Source organism: Caretta caretta, chromosome 3 (genome assembly GCF_965140235.1).
Source record: "Caretta caretta isolate rCarCar2 chromosome 3, rCarCar1.hap1, whole genome shotgun sequence".
Lineage (NCBI taxonomy): Eukaryota > Metazoa > Chordata > Testudines > Cheloniidae > Caretta > Caretta caretta.
Window position 1 is genome coordinate 156516934 of NC_134208.1, and position 17115 is coordinate 156534048.

At 41.8% G+C, this 17115-nt stretch overlaps 1 protein-coding gene across 2 annotated transcripts in view; it reads right to left on the bottom strand.

Moving 5' to 3' along the window:
- Positions 1-17115, bottom strand: part of ALK (ALK receptor tyrosine kinase) — a 547569-nt gene that overhangs the window by 422076 nt on the left and 108378 nt on the right. The window lies entirely within an intron of this gene.

Below are 17115 nucleotides of genomic sequence, written 5' to 3' on the forward strand. Positions count from 1 at the left end.
CAAACCTTCCCCAGGAAGTGGGGTGCAAGGATTGGGAGGATTTTGGGGGGGAAAGACGTTTCCAAACAACGCTTTCCTAATAAAAATAAACCCAGATAAATGTTTGGTGGTGGCAGTGGAAGTCCAAGGGCAAAGGGTAAAATAGTTTGTACCTTGGGGAAGTTTTAACCTAAGCTGGTAAAAGTAAGTTTAGGAGGTTTTCATGCAGGTCCCCACATCTGTACCCTAGAGTTCAGAGTGGGTAAGGAACCTTGACAGAAGGTAACCCAAGAGTCCTTCAGGCCATGCAGCCTCACATCAGTCCTGCTCCGAAAAGAACATTCCTTTTGAATGGAAGATCCTGATTGGACAACTGCATTACCTAGGAGAGACTGGAGGATTGCAGCCACGAACTGCACCTCATGACCATGGCCATGGCTACACCCTGGCTGCCGAATCAGCCACATCCCATACCATCATGAGAGAGCCCCTCACAATCACCTTGTATTTCCCCAACAGGGCTTGGTGAATAGAAACCTGGGGCTGGAAACTGGCTGTTGAATAAACTTTTCTTCCAAAAAGGTCCAATCTCTTTGCTTTCTTATTTTTAGGCATGGCGCTTGCCTGACCTTGCCTATCCCTTTCATTAGCTGCAGATACCACTAGTGACCCAAGGGGTGGATGGGTGTATAGATAGTTGAATCCTTTGGCAGGGACATAGTACTTCTTTTCCTCCTGTTTTGGTGTTGGCAGAATAGAGGAAGGGGTTTGCCAAAGGGCCTGAGCTATATTCAAGACCCCTTCATGCACCGGCAGTGCGACCCTCATTATGGCTGCTGCTGTTAAAACATCAAATAGGGTGTCGGCTGGCTCTGCCAGCTCCTCAGCCTCCAAGCCCAAGATGGATGCCACCCTCTTAAGTAGAGCATGGTGTGCCCTAAAGTCATCTGGAGGGGCCGAGTGTGAGGGGCCCATCACAGCCTGATCTGGGGATGAGGATGGCACCATCAGAGATGGGGCTGGGGCACTCTCCCCACATTGGGGCGGATTCTCGTGGTGTTGGCACCGTTTCTCTGCCCCGGCATCAGATCTGTGCTATGATCTGAACTCTGCGCCTGCATTGCGGTGGGTTGTTTCTCCAAGGTGGTCAGAGAGGAGTGGTGTGAGTATGGCACCGGCATAATTGGAAGACCCCACGGGTTTCAATTGCGCCATCAAGCTGGTCAGTGGCCCTGTTGCCACACGGCCACCACAGGTTCCATGCTGATCTCCAGTACCTAGGGTAATCGCTGCTTGCACAGCGAAGGGCTGAATTCCTGATCCAACTTAGATGAGTCTCCCCTCAGGGACCATGGAGGCATGGGTGGCGGGTAGCTCTGCCTCCCCTGGAACTGCTGCGCCAGACACCCAGTTGCGGGTTTGGTGGAGGAAGTTTTTGCTTTATGTCCCATGCAGGTTCCGGGGTGGCTGAGGAGATGGCATGTGCTATTCAGCTTCCTGGGTTCATCAGTAATTTCCCGGGACTCCAGAGAGATTACTAATGAACCCAGGAAGCTGAGTAGTACATACTGCCTCCTCAACCACCCCAGAATCTGCACGGGGCATATCTAAAGCTCAGGTTCTTCTTCGGAAAGAGATGCTATCATGCTATAGTTTTCCCCAGGCGGCTTGGTGTCCGAGAAGGGGAGGAAAGGACGGGGAGGTGCCACATGGCTGTGGCTGGCCCAGGGCTCCTCCAGGCAAGTGGGGGGGAGGTGTTCGGCCGGGGCTTCTCTGGGCAGGTGCAGGGGGGCAGGGCGCCCAGAGCTCCTCCGGGTGGGGGGCGGGCTCATTGCTTTGGCCGCAGGTGGAAGGGGCAAAGCCAGTGGCTAGCCTCTCCAAAAGAGGGGCTCCATGCACAGAGGAGCCATGGAAGCGTGAATCTGGCAGCTGATGCCAGGAGCAGGAGACCAGTGCTGAACAGGCGGTGACTGATGCCACTCCGGAGAGCAGTGCCAGGTCAATAGGGATTGATGGCGCAATGGTGGGGAGTGGCCCTGGAGAGTTGGTCACTGGTGCACTGAAGACCTCTTGTGGGATGGTGACTTGTGCTGGGGTATTGGTTGCCAAGAGGAAGGTCGGTACTGGGAGAGCAGAGAGCAGTATCTAGAGGCAAGTGATCCCCACCACATCAGCGGAGACTGTAATCGCAGTACTGGAGACATGGGTTGTCTGGCCGGAGACCACGGCTGCGGAGCCAGAGATCAAGGTTGCAGTGTAAGGGAACGGTGCCTCTGCTCTGGAAACTGGTGACCGCTCTATTGCCCTTTGAGGCAGACCCCTGGCTGGCTTACCCTTGGATGAGGGAGCCTTAGCAGTGTCTGCTGCCAGACGCGCCGCAGGCGATGCCTGGAGGGCCATAAGGTCCCTAGCCGCCTGAAAGGCCTTGGGCATCAAAGGCACTAACAAGTACTGGGGACCCCTGCCGCTCCCTGGAGTCGGGCTGACGGGTCCTGCCAGGGAGGTGCCCCCTTGGAGCTCCGGGGTGGGCAGGCAGCCCGAACATGGTCCTTTACTCGACACCCTTTTCCCCTCTTTACTGGGTGTCGGGGAGTGGCCACACTGTTTCTTCTGGCACTTTTCAGGCACTGGTGAGGGGGAATGGTGACAGGAGGAATGCTCCACATTGACGCTGATGCGCTTGAAGTTGAATTGGAGGAGGATAGCTCCAACACCAGGCAAAGTGCAGCCTCCATGAGGAGGTTCTTTTTGGGTCCTTGGCTTTTACAAATCCTGCCCTTCTCCGTCACGTGCAACTCCCCCAAACACTTTAGGCAGCTGCTATGGGGATCATTAACAGGCATGGGCTTGTTGCAAACTAAGCACGGTTTGAAGCTGGGGGATTGGGGTATGCCCCATCCCTGGGAAAAGATCGCTAACAGGGACTCTAACTACTAAACACTATACAACACTATACAAGGCTAGCTAACTAATGAGAACTACATACAGACAGTCCCCGACTTACGCAATCGTTCCATTCTGGAAAGCTTTGCATAACTCGAATTTTGCGTAAGTTGGAAATGTATACCCAAACGTTACACAAAAATTTCCACAACTCAAAAATCCTATTTTTGGCTTACGGAGCTTTTTCTATAAGCGAGAATTTGCATAAGTCGGGTCTTGCGTAATCTGGGGAGTGTCTGTACAGCAAAGCACAGAACAGAACCGCTACTGCACTTGCAGATGCAAGAAGAAAGGCTCTGACAAACTGTCATGGACAATAAGAAGGAACTGAGGGCGGAGGGCCGGCAGCACCTCATATCAGTGCATGAGCACGGGACTCCAACGGGTGCCAAGGCCAGCCCTTCAGATACCGCTAAGGCAAAAAATTCCGACAATGATGCACATGGGCGCTCACACACCTAGAATAGAATGGACATGAGCAAGCACTCGAAGAATTATAGAATCACAGAAGGATTAAATAATAATATAATAGAGACCTAAACAATCTGTAGCCAACAGACCATATCCCTTTGGACACGTGTATACCTGCTCAATGCAGGCAAGTATTTTAACCCCAACTATGTTATTATTCATTAAGAGCTTAATCTACAACCCACAGATATCAATGGGAGTCCTTCCAACCAACTTCACAGTGGGCACTGGATAAGGCCCTAAAAGACTTGGCATTTATGTCTTTCATCTGAGGATCTCAAAGCACTTTTCCAATATTAGCTAGTGAATTGTTCTCTAAATCACACACACTAGGATCCCAATCCTGCATTTGCTCACCTATTTACATGCATAAAGTTACTCATGTGTGAGGATGTTTGCTAGATGGAGATCCAGCTATGTGACCTCTAGAAAGAGCAAATAAAAATCTACCCATTTTACAAGGCTGGGACTTTCAAAAAACCACAATAGCAGGCATCTTGACATAGGCTTAATAATTTGTTATGCTTGCTAACTTCAAACTACACAGTGTCTGCATCTTTGAATTAAGCACAGCTATTTCCATGATTAAAGCTTACTCCTTTCTGGAGTCTATCTCAAAAAAAGACTTTTATCCTTGTTTCATCCGTTTCTAAAAATGGGATCAAGACGGTATGTCTACCAAAAAAACCAAACAACTCTTTCCCCCGCCTGCCCCCAACATTTAGGGCCACCTTTTATATTCAAAGCAAAGACTTGCTAGAATGAACACACGCCCACACTTGTGGGTGCAGTTACCATGAGTGCTTATGCACGTGGGGTATTTGTACACTGAAATGGACAGATAGTTTAATGGCCATTTGCATGCCATTTGCATAAATGATCTGGAGGATGGTGTGGATTGCACCCTCAGCAAATTTGCGGACGATACTAAACTAGGAGGAGTGGTAGATACGCTGGAGGGCAGGGATAGGATACAGAGGGACCTAGACAAATTGGAGGATTGGGCCAAAAGAAATCTGATGAGGTTCAATAAGGATAAGTGCAGGGTCCAGCACTTAGGACGGAAGAACCCAATACACAGCTACAGACTAGGGACCGAATGGCTAGGCAGCAGTTCTGCAGAAAAGGACCTAGGGGTGACAGTGGACGAGAAGCTGGATATGAGTCAGCAGTGTGTCCTTGTTGCCAAGAAGGCCAATGGCATTTTGGGATGTATAAGTAGGGGCATAGCGAGCAGATCGAGGGACGTGATCGTCCCCTCTATTCGACATTGGTGAGGCCTCATCTGGAGTAGTGTGTCCAGTTTTGGGCCCCACACTACAAGAAGGATATGGATAAATTGGAGAAAGTCCCACGAAGGCAACAAAAATGATTAGGGGTCTGGAACAAATGACTTATGAGGAGAGGCTGAGGGAACTGGGATTGTTTAGTCTGCAGAAGAGAAGAATGAGGGGAGATTTGATAGCTGCTTTCAACTACCTGAGAGGTGGTTCCAGGGAGGATGGTTCTAGACTATTCTCAGTGGTAGATGAGGACAGGACAAGGAGTAATGGTCTCAAGTTGCAGTGGGGGAGGTTTAGGTTGGATATTAGGAAAAACTTTTTCACTAGGAGGGTGGTGAAACACTGGAATGCGTTACCTAGGGAGGTGGTAGAATCTCCTTCCTTAGAAGTTTTTAAGGTCAGGCTTGACAAAGCCCTGGCTGGGATGATTTAATTGGGGATTGGTCCTGCTTTGAGCAGGGGGTTGGACTAGATGACCTCCTGAGGTCCCTTCCAACCCTGATATTCTATGATTCTATGCAATATCACAGTTTCTGACCATGCAAATAGTAATAGACATTTATATTCTTGGATCGGGGGAAGTGGGGGCTATAGTGCTCAGATGATTTCCTCTCAATGCTAATGCAACTCCTTTTTACCAGCACACCAATTCCTGTTGACCCCCTTCCACATTTATGAATTTTCCTTAGAACAAGGATCTTGTTAACCAGTACTTATAATACAAAGGAAAAAAAATGGCAGATCTGAAGTTGAGTGATACAAGAGCACAGCTATTCAAAAAAAAATTTTTCAGGAAAAACTTCCAAAAAATTTACCTCCTCACACTGATTTTTGGTCAAAAGAAAAAAAAGTTTTGATGAACATTTCCTGACAAGCTGAGCGTGAAAGAATCTCAAAAGTTTCAAAGGTTCAGTGAGGATGATCACCAACAAATACAGATGTTCATCTGAATCTTTCTGGTCTGCAAAAAAAAAAGTTCAAATTCCATGAGAGCAGTCTCTATGGGACCTTTTTAGTACTTATATTTTTATCCTGATCGGCAACAAAACAGCAAGTATTGCCTTTCCCATGGAATTTCATCACTTCTGGTTTGGTCTAAATCAGGAAGGGTTGAAACAAACACATTTTATCATGTATCCATCTAAACTGATATAGATGCACATTCTGTCATCCCCTCCCCCCCATCTCTCTACATTTATTTGGACCAAACCTGACCTTTTAAAGTTTCTCTCTCCCCCTCTAGTACTACATTAAGCTTAGCTTAAAAGAAAAAGAAGTTCTCATTTTCCAATACATATTTTAGAAAAAAAAATTCTACTAGTTCTAATACAGAACTTGAGAGACTTTAAAAGGTTCAGGTTTGGCCTGAATGAATGTCTGAGAAGAGTCTTTACTTCATCCCAGGTGATTCATTCAGTACCTGTGCAAAGGCAGACTAAAAGATTACTTTGTCTCTTCATTATTTTCCTTCCTAAACTCATTTTCAGCATATTCCATGTTACTGCTATGTATTTTTCTCTCTTAAGCAAAGTAACAGCATTCTCTCCCCTACCCCTTTCTTCTTCTTCTACAGTATGTGGAAAATGTACCTTTTTACAATGCACACAATCCTTCTTACTCACAGAGTGTAGGATAATAATCAGAACAGTAATGTATGAGACACCAGGTATTTTTCAATGAACTAAAGCCCTCATATTTACCATACCTGCAACTGTGCTCCACCAATCATGGCTCCTAAAGGAGGCCAGGTGCATAAATATAGTGATTTTTTTAAAAAAAACAAACTCTCCCACTTGTATACACCATCCTTAATTACTTCTACTACTACTGAGACAGGAGGTGGAATCTATGCTTATAACACATGCTCAAGCTACAGATATTTTTATTTTATTTTATTTTATTTCAGAAGGTGGAGAAAGCTACTAGGGGAGAGGCTGTTCTAGATTTGATTTCGACAAATAGGGAAGAACTGGTTGAGAATTTGAAAGTCAAAGGCAACTTGGGTGAAAGTGATCATGAAATGGTAGAGTTCATGATTCTAAGGAATGGTAAGAGGGAGAACAGCACAATAAAGATAATGGATTTCAAGAAGGCAGACTTTAGCAAACTCAGGGAGTTGGTAGGTAAAATCCCATGGGAAGCAAGTCTAAGGGGAAAAACAATTTACGACAGTTGGCAGTTTTTCAAAGAGACATTATTAAGGGCACAAGAGCAAACTATCCCACTGCATAGGAAAGTATGGCAAGAGACCACCCTGGCTTAACCAGGAGATCTTCAATGATCTAAAACTCAAAAAAGGAGTCCTACAAAAAGTGGAAATGCGGTTAAATTACAAAAGATGAATATAAACAAATTACACAAGTATGTAGGGACAAAATTAGAAAAGCCAAGGCACAAAACGATATCAAACTAGCTAAGAACATAAAAGGAAACAAAAAAACATTCTACAAGTACATTAGAAGCAAGAGGAAGACCTAGGACAGAGTAGGTCCATTACTCAATGAGGGGGGGAAAAGACAACAACAGAAAGTGTGGAAATGGCAGAGGTGCTTAACGACTTCTTTGTTTCAGTTTTCACCAAGAAGGTTGGTGGCGATTGGACATCTAACATAGTGAATGCCAGTGAAAATGAGGTAGGATCAGAGTCTAAAATAGGGAAAGAACAAATCAAAAATTACTTAGACAACTTAAATGTCTTCATGTCTTCAGGGCCTGATGAAATGCATCCCAGAATACTTATGGAGCTGACTCAGAAGATATCTAACCCATTAGCAATTATCTTTGAAAACTCATGGAAGACAGGAGACATTCCAGAAGACGGGAAAAGGGGCAAATATAGTGCCCATCTATAAAAAGGGAAATAAGGACAACCCAGGGAATTACAGACCAGTCAGCTTAACTTCTGTACCCGGAAAGATAATGGGGCAAATAATTAAGCAATCAATTTGCAAACACCTAAAAGATAATAAGGTGATAAATAACAGTCAGCATGGACTTGTCAAGAACAAATCATGTCAAACTAACCTGATAGCTTTCTTTGACAGGGTAACAAGCCTTGTGGATAGGGGGAAGTGGTAGATGTGGTATATCTTGACTTCAGTAAGACTTTTGATACTGTCTCGGATGACCTTCTCATAAACAAACTAGGGAAATACAACCTAGATGGAGCTACTATAAAGGTGGGTGTATAACTGGTTGGAAAATAGTTTCCAGAGAGTACTTATCACTGGTTCACAGTCATGCTGGAAGGGCATAATGAGTGTGGTCCCACAGGGATTGGTTCTGAGTCCAGTTCTGTTCAATATCTTCATAAATGATTTAGATAATGGCATAGAGAGTACACTTATAAAGTTTGTGGACGATACCAAGCTGGGAGGGGTTGCAAGTGCTTTGAAGGATAGGATTAAAATTCAAAATGATCTAGACAAACTGGAGAAATGGTCTGAAGTAAATAGGATGAAATTCAATAAGGACAGATGTAAAGTACTCCACTGAGGAAGGAACAATCAGTTGCACACATTCAAAATGAGAAATGACTGCCTAGGAAGGAGTACTGTGGAAAGGGATCTGGGGGTCATAGTGGACCACAAGCTAAATATGAGTCAACAATGTAACACTGTTGTAAAAAAAGCAAACATCGTTCTGGGAATGTATTAGCAGGAGTATTGTAAGCAAGATACGAGAAGTAATTCTTCTGCTGTACTCTGCGCTGATTAGGCCTCAACTGGAGTATTGTGTCCAGGTATGGGTGCCACATTTCAGGAAATATGTGGACAAATTGGAAAAAGTCCAGAGAAGAGCAACAAAAATGATTAAAGATCTAGAAAACATGACCTATAAGGGAAGATTGAAAAAATTGGGTTTGTTTAGTCTGGAGAAGAGAAGACAGAGGGGACATGATAACAGTTTTCAAGTACATGAAATGTTGTTACTAGGAGGAGGAGGGAGAAAAATTGTTGTTCTTAACCTCTGGGGATAGAACAAGAAGCAATGGGCTTAAATTGCAGCAAGGGCAGTATAGGTTGGAAAAACTATTAGGAAATTAGGAAAAACTTCCTAACTGTCAAGGTGGTTAAGCACTGGAATAAATTGCCTAGGGAGGTGGTGGAATCTCCATCACTGGGGATTTTTAAGAGCAGTTTGGACAAACACCTGTCAGGGACGGTCTAGATAATACTTAGTCCTGCCTTGAGTGCAGGGGACTGGACTAGATGACCTCTCGAGGTCCCTTCCAGTTCCATGATTCTATGATAACACAGGCAGAATATCTGACCTGCAAAATCTTAATATTGTATTTTTTGGTACTAAAGATACAGGTGAGAATTCAGTGGCTTTTTTTTTTTTAAAGCTCACATTTGAAATTCTTTATTTTCTTAAAACACCCCCTGCCCCACCCCACCCCCCCACACACGGGAAATAAAATGCAAAAAGCAGCATTAAGGTGGAGTTGTCAAATTACACAAGAGCTACCAAACTTGGAGCGTCTCCAATAGAAACTGTGACTTAGCCATACTGCATATACAGTCCATATGCTTAAAAAGACATCCTGGCTCTAGAAATATTGCCCATTTTAAGTACAGGAATATCTCCGAAACCTGTCATCTCTCTAAAACTGGAATGCACTTTTAAAACGTACCCACTGTGTGAAGGCACTAATGGTAATGCTCTATAGAATTATATGAAGCACTACATATACACAATGGAAACAAATTATGATTGCTGGAAGGAAGCAGAATTATGAATTTCCTGCCTTGTGTGTATTTAATATAATTTATTTGCAGCATTAGACTTTTCTGTTGAGAAGTACCGTTGCAAAGAGACAATGAACTTACAAGATGTTTCTGCAGCAGAGAAAATACAGGCCATTTGTTATTGGTAGGAAAGTTGCTTTATCTCTAGAAATAGCAAAAGGCTGAAAAGACTATTTCAATCTAAAATCCAGCTGTCTCGGCAGTAACAATAAAATCTCATTCATATTCCATTTACCGGGAAGGATGCCAATGTGCTTATATTGTCTATTTTCACTGCAATATTTTATGTTTCTTGAGGTAAAGGATATCATCTCTGGCTACATCTGTGGGGTATTTAAATATGTGGAAGCATTTCTCAGGAAAAAGTTTTGCAAGTGCTACTGAAATGAAGGCCATAAAACACCTGAGTAAAACATGAAAAGCTCTTATCTTTACTCAGATAGGCATCTTCGAATTGACTACAAATGGCAGTTGTAGAAGGGAAAAGTACCTCATCATTTTGTTTTTCAATTGGAAAAGAAAAAAAAAAGAGAGGCACTCTAAAGTATATAGGAGATATGCATTTTTGTAGTATGATATAGTTTTGCTCCGTACAACACCTTTTATCACAAGATTTTAAGCTCTAACTAATCCTCAGCAATTCTGAAAAACTAGTGAGTGTTATAATGAACAGCTACCACTGCCCTCTACTGCATGGAATCAGAACTGCTCACTTCTGTGACATGCTATATTGGTACCAGCTCATGGAGGTCATGCTTTAGCTCAAGCAGCAGAAGTTACACCTAAATTGTCAATTATTATCATCATCTGTATTCTGGTAGAGCCCAGAATGTGCTAAGAGCTGTCCATGCACCCAAGAAGACAAACTACACAAGATGTGAGAGGGTGGTGGTCAAAATATATACATTGTTTAAATGGGGTGAGGGGTGTGTTCTTTAGTGAATATCCCTGACTTGTCCCAACTTTTATTAGTTAGGTCAAAGCTAGCAGCGCTGGCTGGAAGAAGAGGTGGGGGAGAATTTAAGTGACAAGAGCACATAAGTAAGGAAGGGTAGAGTTGTGAAGAGCTTTATGGGTGAGAACCTGAACTTGATGGGATGAAACAGCTTGTGAGGGGAAATTGTTATAGTATTGGATACATTTTACAGATGATAGGGAAACTGAGCCACAAAGAGATTTGCTCAAGTTCTCACAGCAAGCCAGTAGCAGAGCTGAGAATAGATGCAAGTATTCTTGCCCCCCTCCCCAAGTCTCCTGCTCTGGCCATCCATCCAGACATGACGGGTGACTTTAATGTGCCTTACCGAGAAGAAAATGCTGTTAATCTGGAATAGAGGCAGAACACGGAAAGTGCTTTCACTATTCAAAAAATAAATGGCCTTGCAGGAATATCCAGAAGGGCAATATGGTATTTTATTCTGAGCTGTTTTTTTCCCCTGAGTTTATGACTGTCTAAATCCTTTCCTGCATAAGTGAAATATCTTAGCTCCTTTTTCCCCTTAGATCCTGCACTGTTTGAAAAGAATTTCCCAAAGTGATTACCTAAAGTTCTGAAAGAGAAATGATTACAAATGGTTGAGTTAACTGCTCTGGACGGCCTCATCAGTCATCATAATGTGGTCTCAGCACAACTCTCGTCAGGACCAGCAACTTGTCATGACAGATGACACCTCTTTAAGGAGACTTCCTCCCTTGGTTTTTCCATCTAGCAAACCCTCCAGGCATAAGGTGCTTGCAAATAAAGGCTCTTAAGGAATAATCAGGGAGGAATCATTGCTAGCTGTCACGAGTGAGTTGGTTAGTTGTTTTCTTTAGTGGTACCTTATTTTGGATTCTTGGAGTGTTTTTATTTACATGTATGTCTTGCAAAGTGCTTTAGCTTTTAAGATGAATTCAGTGCCGATTAAAGGTACCCAGATAAGAGCAATGAGAATGAACTGTGTAAAACAAAGATAATATGGATCTACCTCACGAGGGTGTTGTGAGGATTGGTTCATTAATGTTTGTGAGTTGCACAAACTATAGACATGAGCACCAGAGAATCGTCTATTAATAAATAAATGCCAACTTGTTCATGGTTCAATTGGTAGGTCAAGGGACTGGGACTCAGGATACCTCAATTCTATTCCCAGCTCTGCCACTTATCTCCAGTGGGATCTTGGACAAGTTACATCATCATTCTGTGCCTCAGTTTTCCTACCTGTAAAATGGGAATGACGACATTTACTGTGCATTGAGATCCTAGGATGAAAAGAACTAAATGTTTATCTGAAGGAATGACAGAGGAGAAAATTCAAAATCTCATTCTCACTAAGCCATCTACTTTCACCCTTCCTTCACTGATTTCAGCAATAAGAAAAAAAGCCAAATATTTTAACTTTGCAAGAAGAGCAACTGCCTTTCTAATGCCATAGATCCTATCCCTATGGTAGAACAGAACAAACAGTTTGTCAGACTCAGTCCTTGTTTTCCGTTTGTGAATTGTCCATGGACAGATCACAATTTTGATTAACATATTCGTTTTTTGAAATTACTCACCACACATTTTACACGAACATAGCCAGTGGGGCGGGGGGAGGTTGTGACTAAGTATTGCTTCAGCTATTCACCATCTGGCCCTGGGTTACACTTAAAATTTAGATTAAATTAACCACATTTCTTAGAAGGTGAAAAATTCACAGCTCTGATCACTGTAGTTAAGCTAAACTTACCCTGGTGGGGACGTATCTACATCGGCGGAGGTGGATTACACAAATCAACAGAAAAACCTCTTCTGTTGCTGTAGCAAACATCTATAGCTAAGCTGCGATAGCTCTGCAACTGTGCCTCTGTAGCCCTGGTAGCATAGACAATCTCCTGGTCTTTGAAATGCACACTGTTTGGAACGGTTACTAGAGCCGTGTGGGAACCGGAATTTCCATTTTGTGGGAAATTCTGTGATTCTAAATTTGTTTCTGTTGGGAATCAGAAGGAAACCAAAGAATTTCAGAATTTCCCGTAAGACAAGATTTTCAACAAAAAATTCATTTTAGGTCAATTAAAACATTCTGTTTCAATAAACATCAAAACATTTCATTCTGATTTTGACTTTTTAAACTTATATATTAAATTTAGAATATAAAACAAATTTCATAACAGTTTAAACATTGCATTAGAGTAAGGTCTAAATGCTTCATTTTGGAAAATGAAATTTTGTTAAAATTTATGCATTCCTGTGGAAAATTTCAATCTTGATGAAATGGTCCATCAGAAAAATGTTGACCAGTTCTAATGGTATGTCTCTGTTCCACAATTGCCTAAACATGACTTTTGGGATCGTGTTTCCAGTCTGAATACTTAGTCAAAACTAGCACTTCCTATGAATACTGTATTCTCCAATAGTCGCTTAGCATTAGCTGTTTTGGAGAACATCCCTATCAATAAATTTGCTCCCCTAGAGTAATTAGCAAAAGTGAACACCAAAAGGAAAGCAAACACAGCCAGTGAATTCACTTGAAAATTCAGATGAAAACTACACTGTTGGCCACAGACTACACATGAACAAATTTGAAATGAAAATTATGTTTTTGATTATTTTAGAGGATGAGAGGAACCATCCATAATATATCCTGGCACTACCACATAAAATATTTAATACTAGTACTAATAATTAGGGCTGTTGATTAAACTCAAAAAAATTAATTGCAATTTTAAAAAATCACGATTAATTGCACTGTTGAACAATAGAATACCAGTTTAAATTTGTTAAATATTTTTGGATGTTTTTCTACATTTTCAAATATATTGATTTCAGTTACAACACAGAATACAAAGTGTACAGTGCCCACTTTATATTATTTTTATTACAAATATTTGCACTGTAAAAATGATAAAAAAAAGAAATAGTATTTTTCAATCCACCTCATACAAGTACTGTTGTGCAATCTCTTTATAGTGAAAGCGCAATTTACAAATCTAGATTTTTTTTGTTACGGAACTGCACTCGGAAACGAAACAATTTAAAACTATAGAGCCTAGAAGTCCACTCAGTCCTACGTCTTATTCAGCCAACAGCTAAAACAAACAAGTTTGTTTACATTTATGGGTGATACTGTTGCCTGCTCCTTATTTACAATGTCACCTGAGAGTGAGAACAGACATTTGCATGGCACTTTTGTGGCCAGCATTGCAAGGTATTTACATGCCAGATATGCTAAACATTCATATGCCCCTTCACGTTTTGGCCACCATTCCAGAGGACATGCTTCCATTCTGATGACGCTTGTTAAAAAAATAATGCATTAATTAAATTTGTGCCCGAACTCCTTGGAGGAGAATTGTATGTCCCCGCTCTGTGTTTTACCTGCATTCTGCCATATATTTCATGTTTATAGCAGTCTCAGATGATGACCCAGCATGTTGTTCATTTTAAGAACACTTTCACTGCAGATTTGACAAAAGGCAAAGATGGTACCAATATGAGATTTCTAAAGATAGCTACAGCATTTGACCCAAGGTTTAAGAATCTGAAGTGTCTTCCAAAATCTGAGAGGGATGGAGTGTGAAGCATGCTTTCAGAAGTCTTAAAAGAGCAACACACTGATGCAGAAACAATAGAACCCGAACCACCAAAAAAAAAAAGAAAAAGAAAATCAGCCTTCTGCTGGGGGCATCTGACTCAGATGATGAAAATGAACATGTGTTGGTCTGCACTGTTTGGACTGTTATCGAGCAGAACCAGTCATCAGCATGGATGCTTGTCCTCTGGAATGGTGGTTGCAACATGAAGGGACACATGAATCTTTAGTGCATCTGGCACAAATATCTTACAACGCCAGCTACAACAGTGCCATGCAAATGCCTGTTCTCACATTAGGGTGATGTAAACAAGAAGAGGGCAGCAGTATCTCCTGCAAATGTAAAACTTGTTTGAGCAATTGGCTGAACAAGAAGTAGGACTGAGTAGACTTGTAGGCTCTAAAGTTTTACATTGTTTTATTTTTGAATGCATTTACTTTTTGTATATAATTCTACATTTGTAAGTTCAACTTTCATGATAAAGAGATTGCACTACAATACTTGTATTAAGTGAACTGAAAAATACTATTTCTTTTGTTTTACAGTGCAAATATTTATAATAAAAATAAATATAAAGTGAGCACTGTACACTTTGTATTCTGTGTTGTAATTGAAATCAATATTTTTGAAAATGTGGAATACATCAAAAATATTGATATCAATAGCATTCTGTTTTTAACAGAGTGCTTAATTTTTTGTTGCTTGACAGCCCTACTAATAATAAAAACAATTGGGCTTATATTTGAAAGTTTCCACCTACATCTACAAAGGGGCTACTAACTCCCATGTCTGTAGAATCCACTGATACCTTTGAATGAAAGGCATTCGAGGAACATAACATTATTTTATCCCCCTTTTGACTGTGTGTTGTTTGAAAAAAAAAAACACTTCCTTTTGTTTGCTTTAAACCTGCTGCCTATTCATTTCATTTGGTGACCCCTAGTTCCTGTGTTATGAGAAGGCATAAATAACACTTACTTATTTACTTTCTCCAGTCATGATTTTATAGACCTCTATCCTATCTCCCCTTAGTCATCTCTTTTCCAAGCTGAAAAGTCCCAGTCTTATTAATCTCTCCTCATAGGGCAGCCGTTCCATACCCCTAATCATTTTTGTTGCCCTTTTCTGAACCTTTTCCAATTCCAGTACCATTTTTGAGATGGGATGACCACATCTGCACGCAGTATTCAAGATGTGGGAATACCATGGATTTATATAGCGGCAACATGATATTTTCTGTCTTCTCATCTATCCCTTTCTTAATGATTCCCAACATTCTGTTTGCTTTTTTGACTGCCACTGCACATTGAGTGGATGTTTTCAGAGAACTATCCACAAGGACTCCAAGATCTCTTTCTTGACATAACAGCCAATTTAGACCCCATCATTTTATATGTATAGTTGGAATTATGTTTTCCAACATAATTTTATTTTGTTGCCCGGTCACCCAATTCAAACCTGCCATATTGGATTACAGCACAGTAAACCCCACATAATGGTATAGGGTGACCAGGCAGCAAATGTGAAAAATCGGGACAGGTGGCGGGGGGTAATAGGAGGCAATACAAGAAAAACACCCAAAAATCGGGACTGTCCCTATAAAATCAGGACACCTGGTCACCCTATAATAGTATCATAGCATCCTTTCTCCCCCTAATTTACCTGCAGTAGAGAAAATCCTATTGGCTCCCAGATACATTTTGAAAGTGTTGGGTTTTGCACAAAAATCCCTCCGAAACTTAAAAACACTAATATAAGGTACTGCAGTTCTTAGAAACAGCCCCTCAGACTTGCACTCAAGCAAAAGTACTTTGCTGCAAATAAGTAACTTGGACATTTTTAAGGACATTGATAAAATGAGATCCAGGCAAGGTTAAAAAAAAAAAGGCAGTATATTTTTTTCCTTACCATCTCAAGAAAAAGAATCTGTTTTTCAGCCAAGGTGTCTTACAAAAGCCTTTGACAAAAATTGAAGCATATAACCACCACACTGATGCATTGTGGCTTGTAAAGAGAGAGAGAGAGACAAGCAATTTGGGAAACTTTTTAAAATCACAGCTACAGGAAGATCAGATGGCTCAAGGGAATGTAACAGATTCTGGAGCTTTTCACTTCTTGGTCACTAGTTTAATGCAGCTTCACAAGGGAACAACCAGAACATAATTGCAAGCTAATAGCATTTGGTGATCTCTGTGGACCACTGTCCCCATCACATAAACCACCTTCATAATTGGAAGATCTGTTATTAGTCTCAGCAGAGAAGCCAAGGATTGAACGAGCCATGGAGAATGGCTTACTCTTTTCCCCCTAGAAATGAAGTCCTTCCAGGTCAGGACTGAAGCACGCAGATGGGGAAGCTTGCACCACCACTGCCCGTGCTATAGCTGTTCCAGGGAAGGAGGGAGGATTTCATTCTTCAGAGAATAATCAGCCAGGTACCTTTCACCAGAACTAAATTTACTTTAGAATATCTAAGGGAAATAACTGTGGTTTTGAGAAGGGTGAACATCAGAGGTGGAAATTACTAATCTGAAGTTCTACATTGCTGAGCAAGCAAGACAGCAGCAGATTTCTGCTTTTCAAGGAAGGAAAAGCATACTCTGTCCTTGCTCATAAGAATCTTCCTGTTCTCACCCCCAACACCCACAATTTAGTTATCAAGAGAACTAGTGCACAATTTCCAATGTCTTCTCCTGTCATCAAGTTGCAAAAAAAAAATTGGACCTGGTCTTCTGTTGGTCACTATCTCAGTAGCACACCTGTTCACACAGATAGGTTGATCAGAAATCCATCTCACTTGTCTCAGGAATTCACATGATTATCTTCCAGCACAGACTGCATGAATTGCAAATTCAGTTTCTCTACTTTGGGCTTCAAGCTTCCAGCAGTTCTTTTGCTTTCTGACCATTTTGTTCGGGGGGGGGGAGGGGGGTTGGAAATTTACCCTCCAAGGATTCTACCCTCTTCACTCTCCACTATTCTGAAATGCAACTGACCCTGCTTCTCAGGCCATGTCTACACTAGCACTTCAGTTGGCAAAACTTTTGTTACTCTGAGGTATGCAAAAGCATGCCCGAGCATGAGTGCTTATGCCAGCAAAATTTATGTGCACAGCACTATGTCAGTGGGAG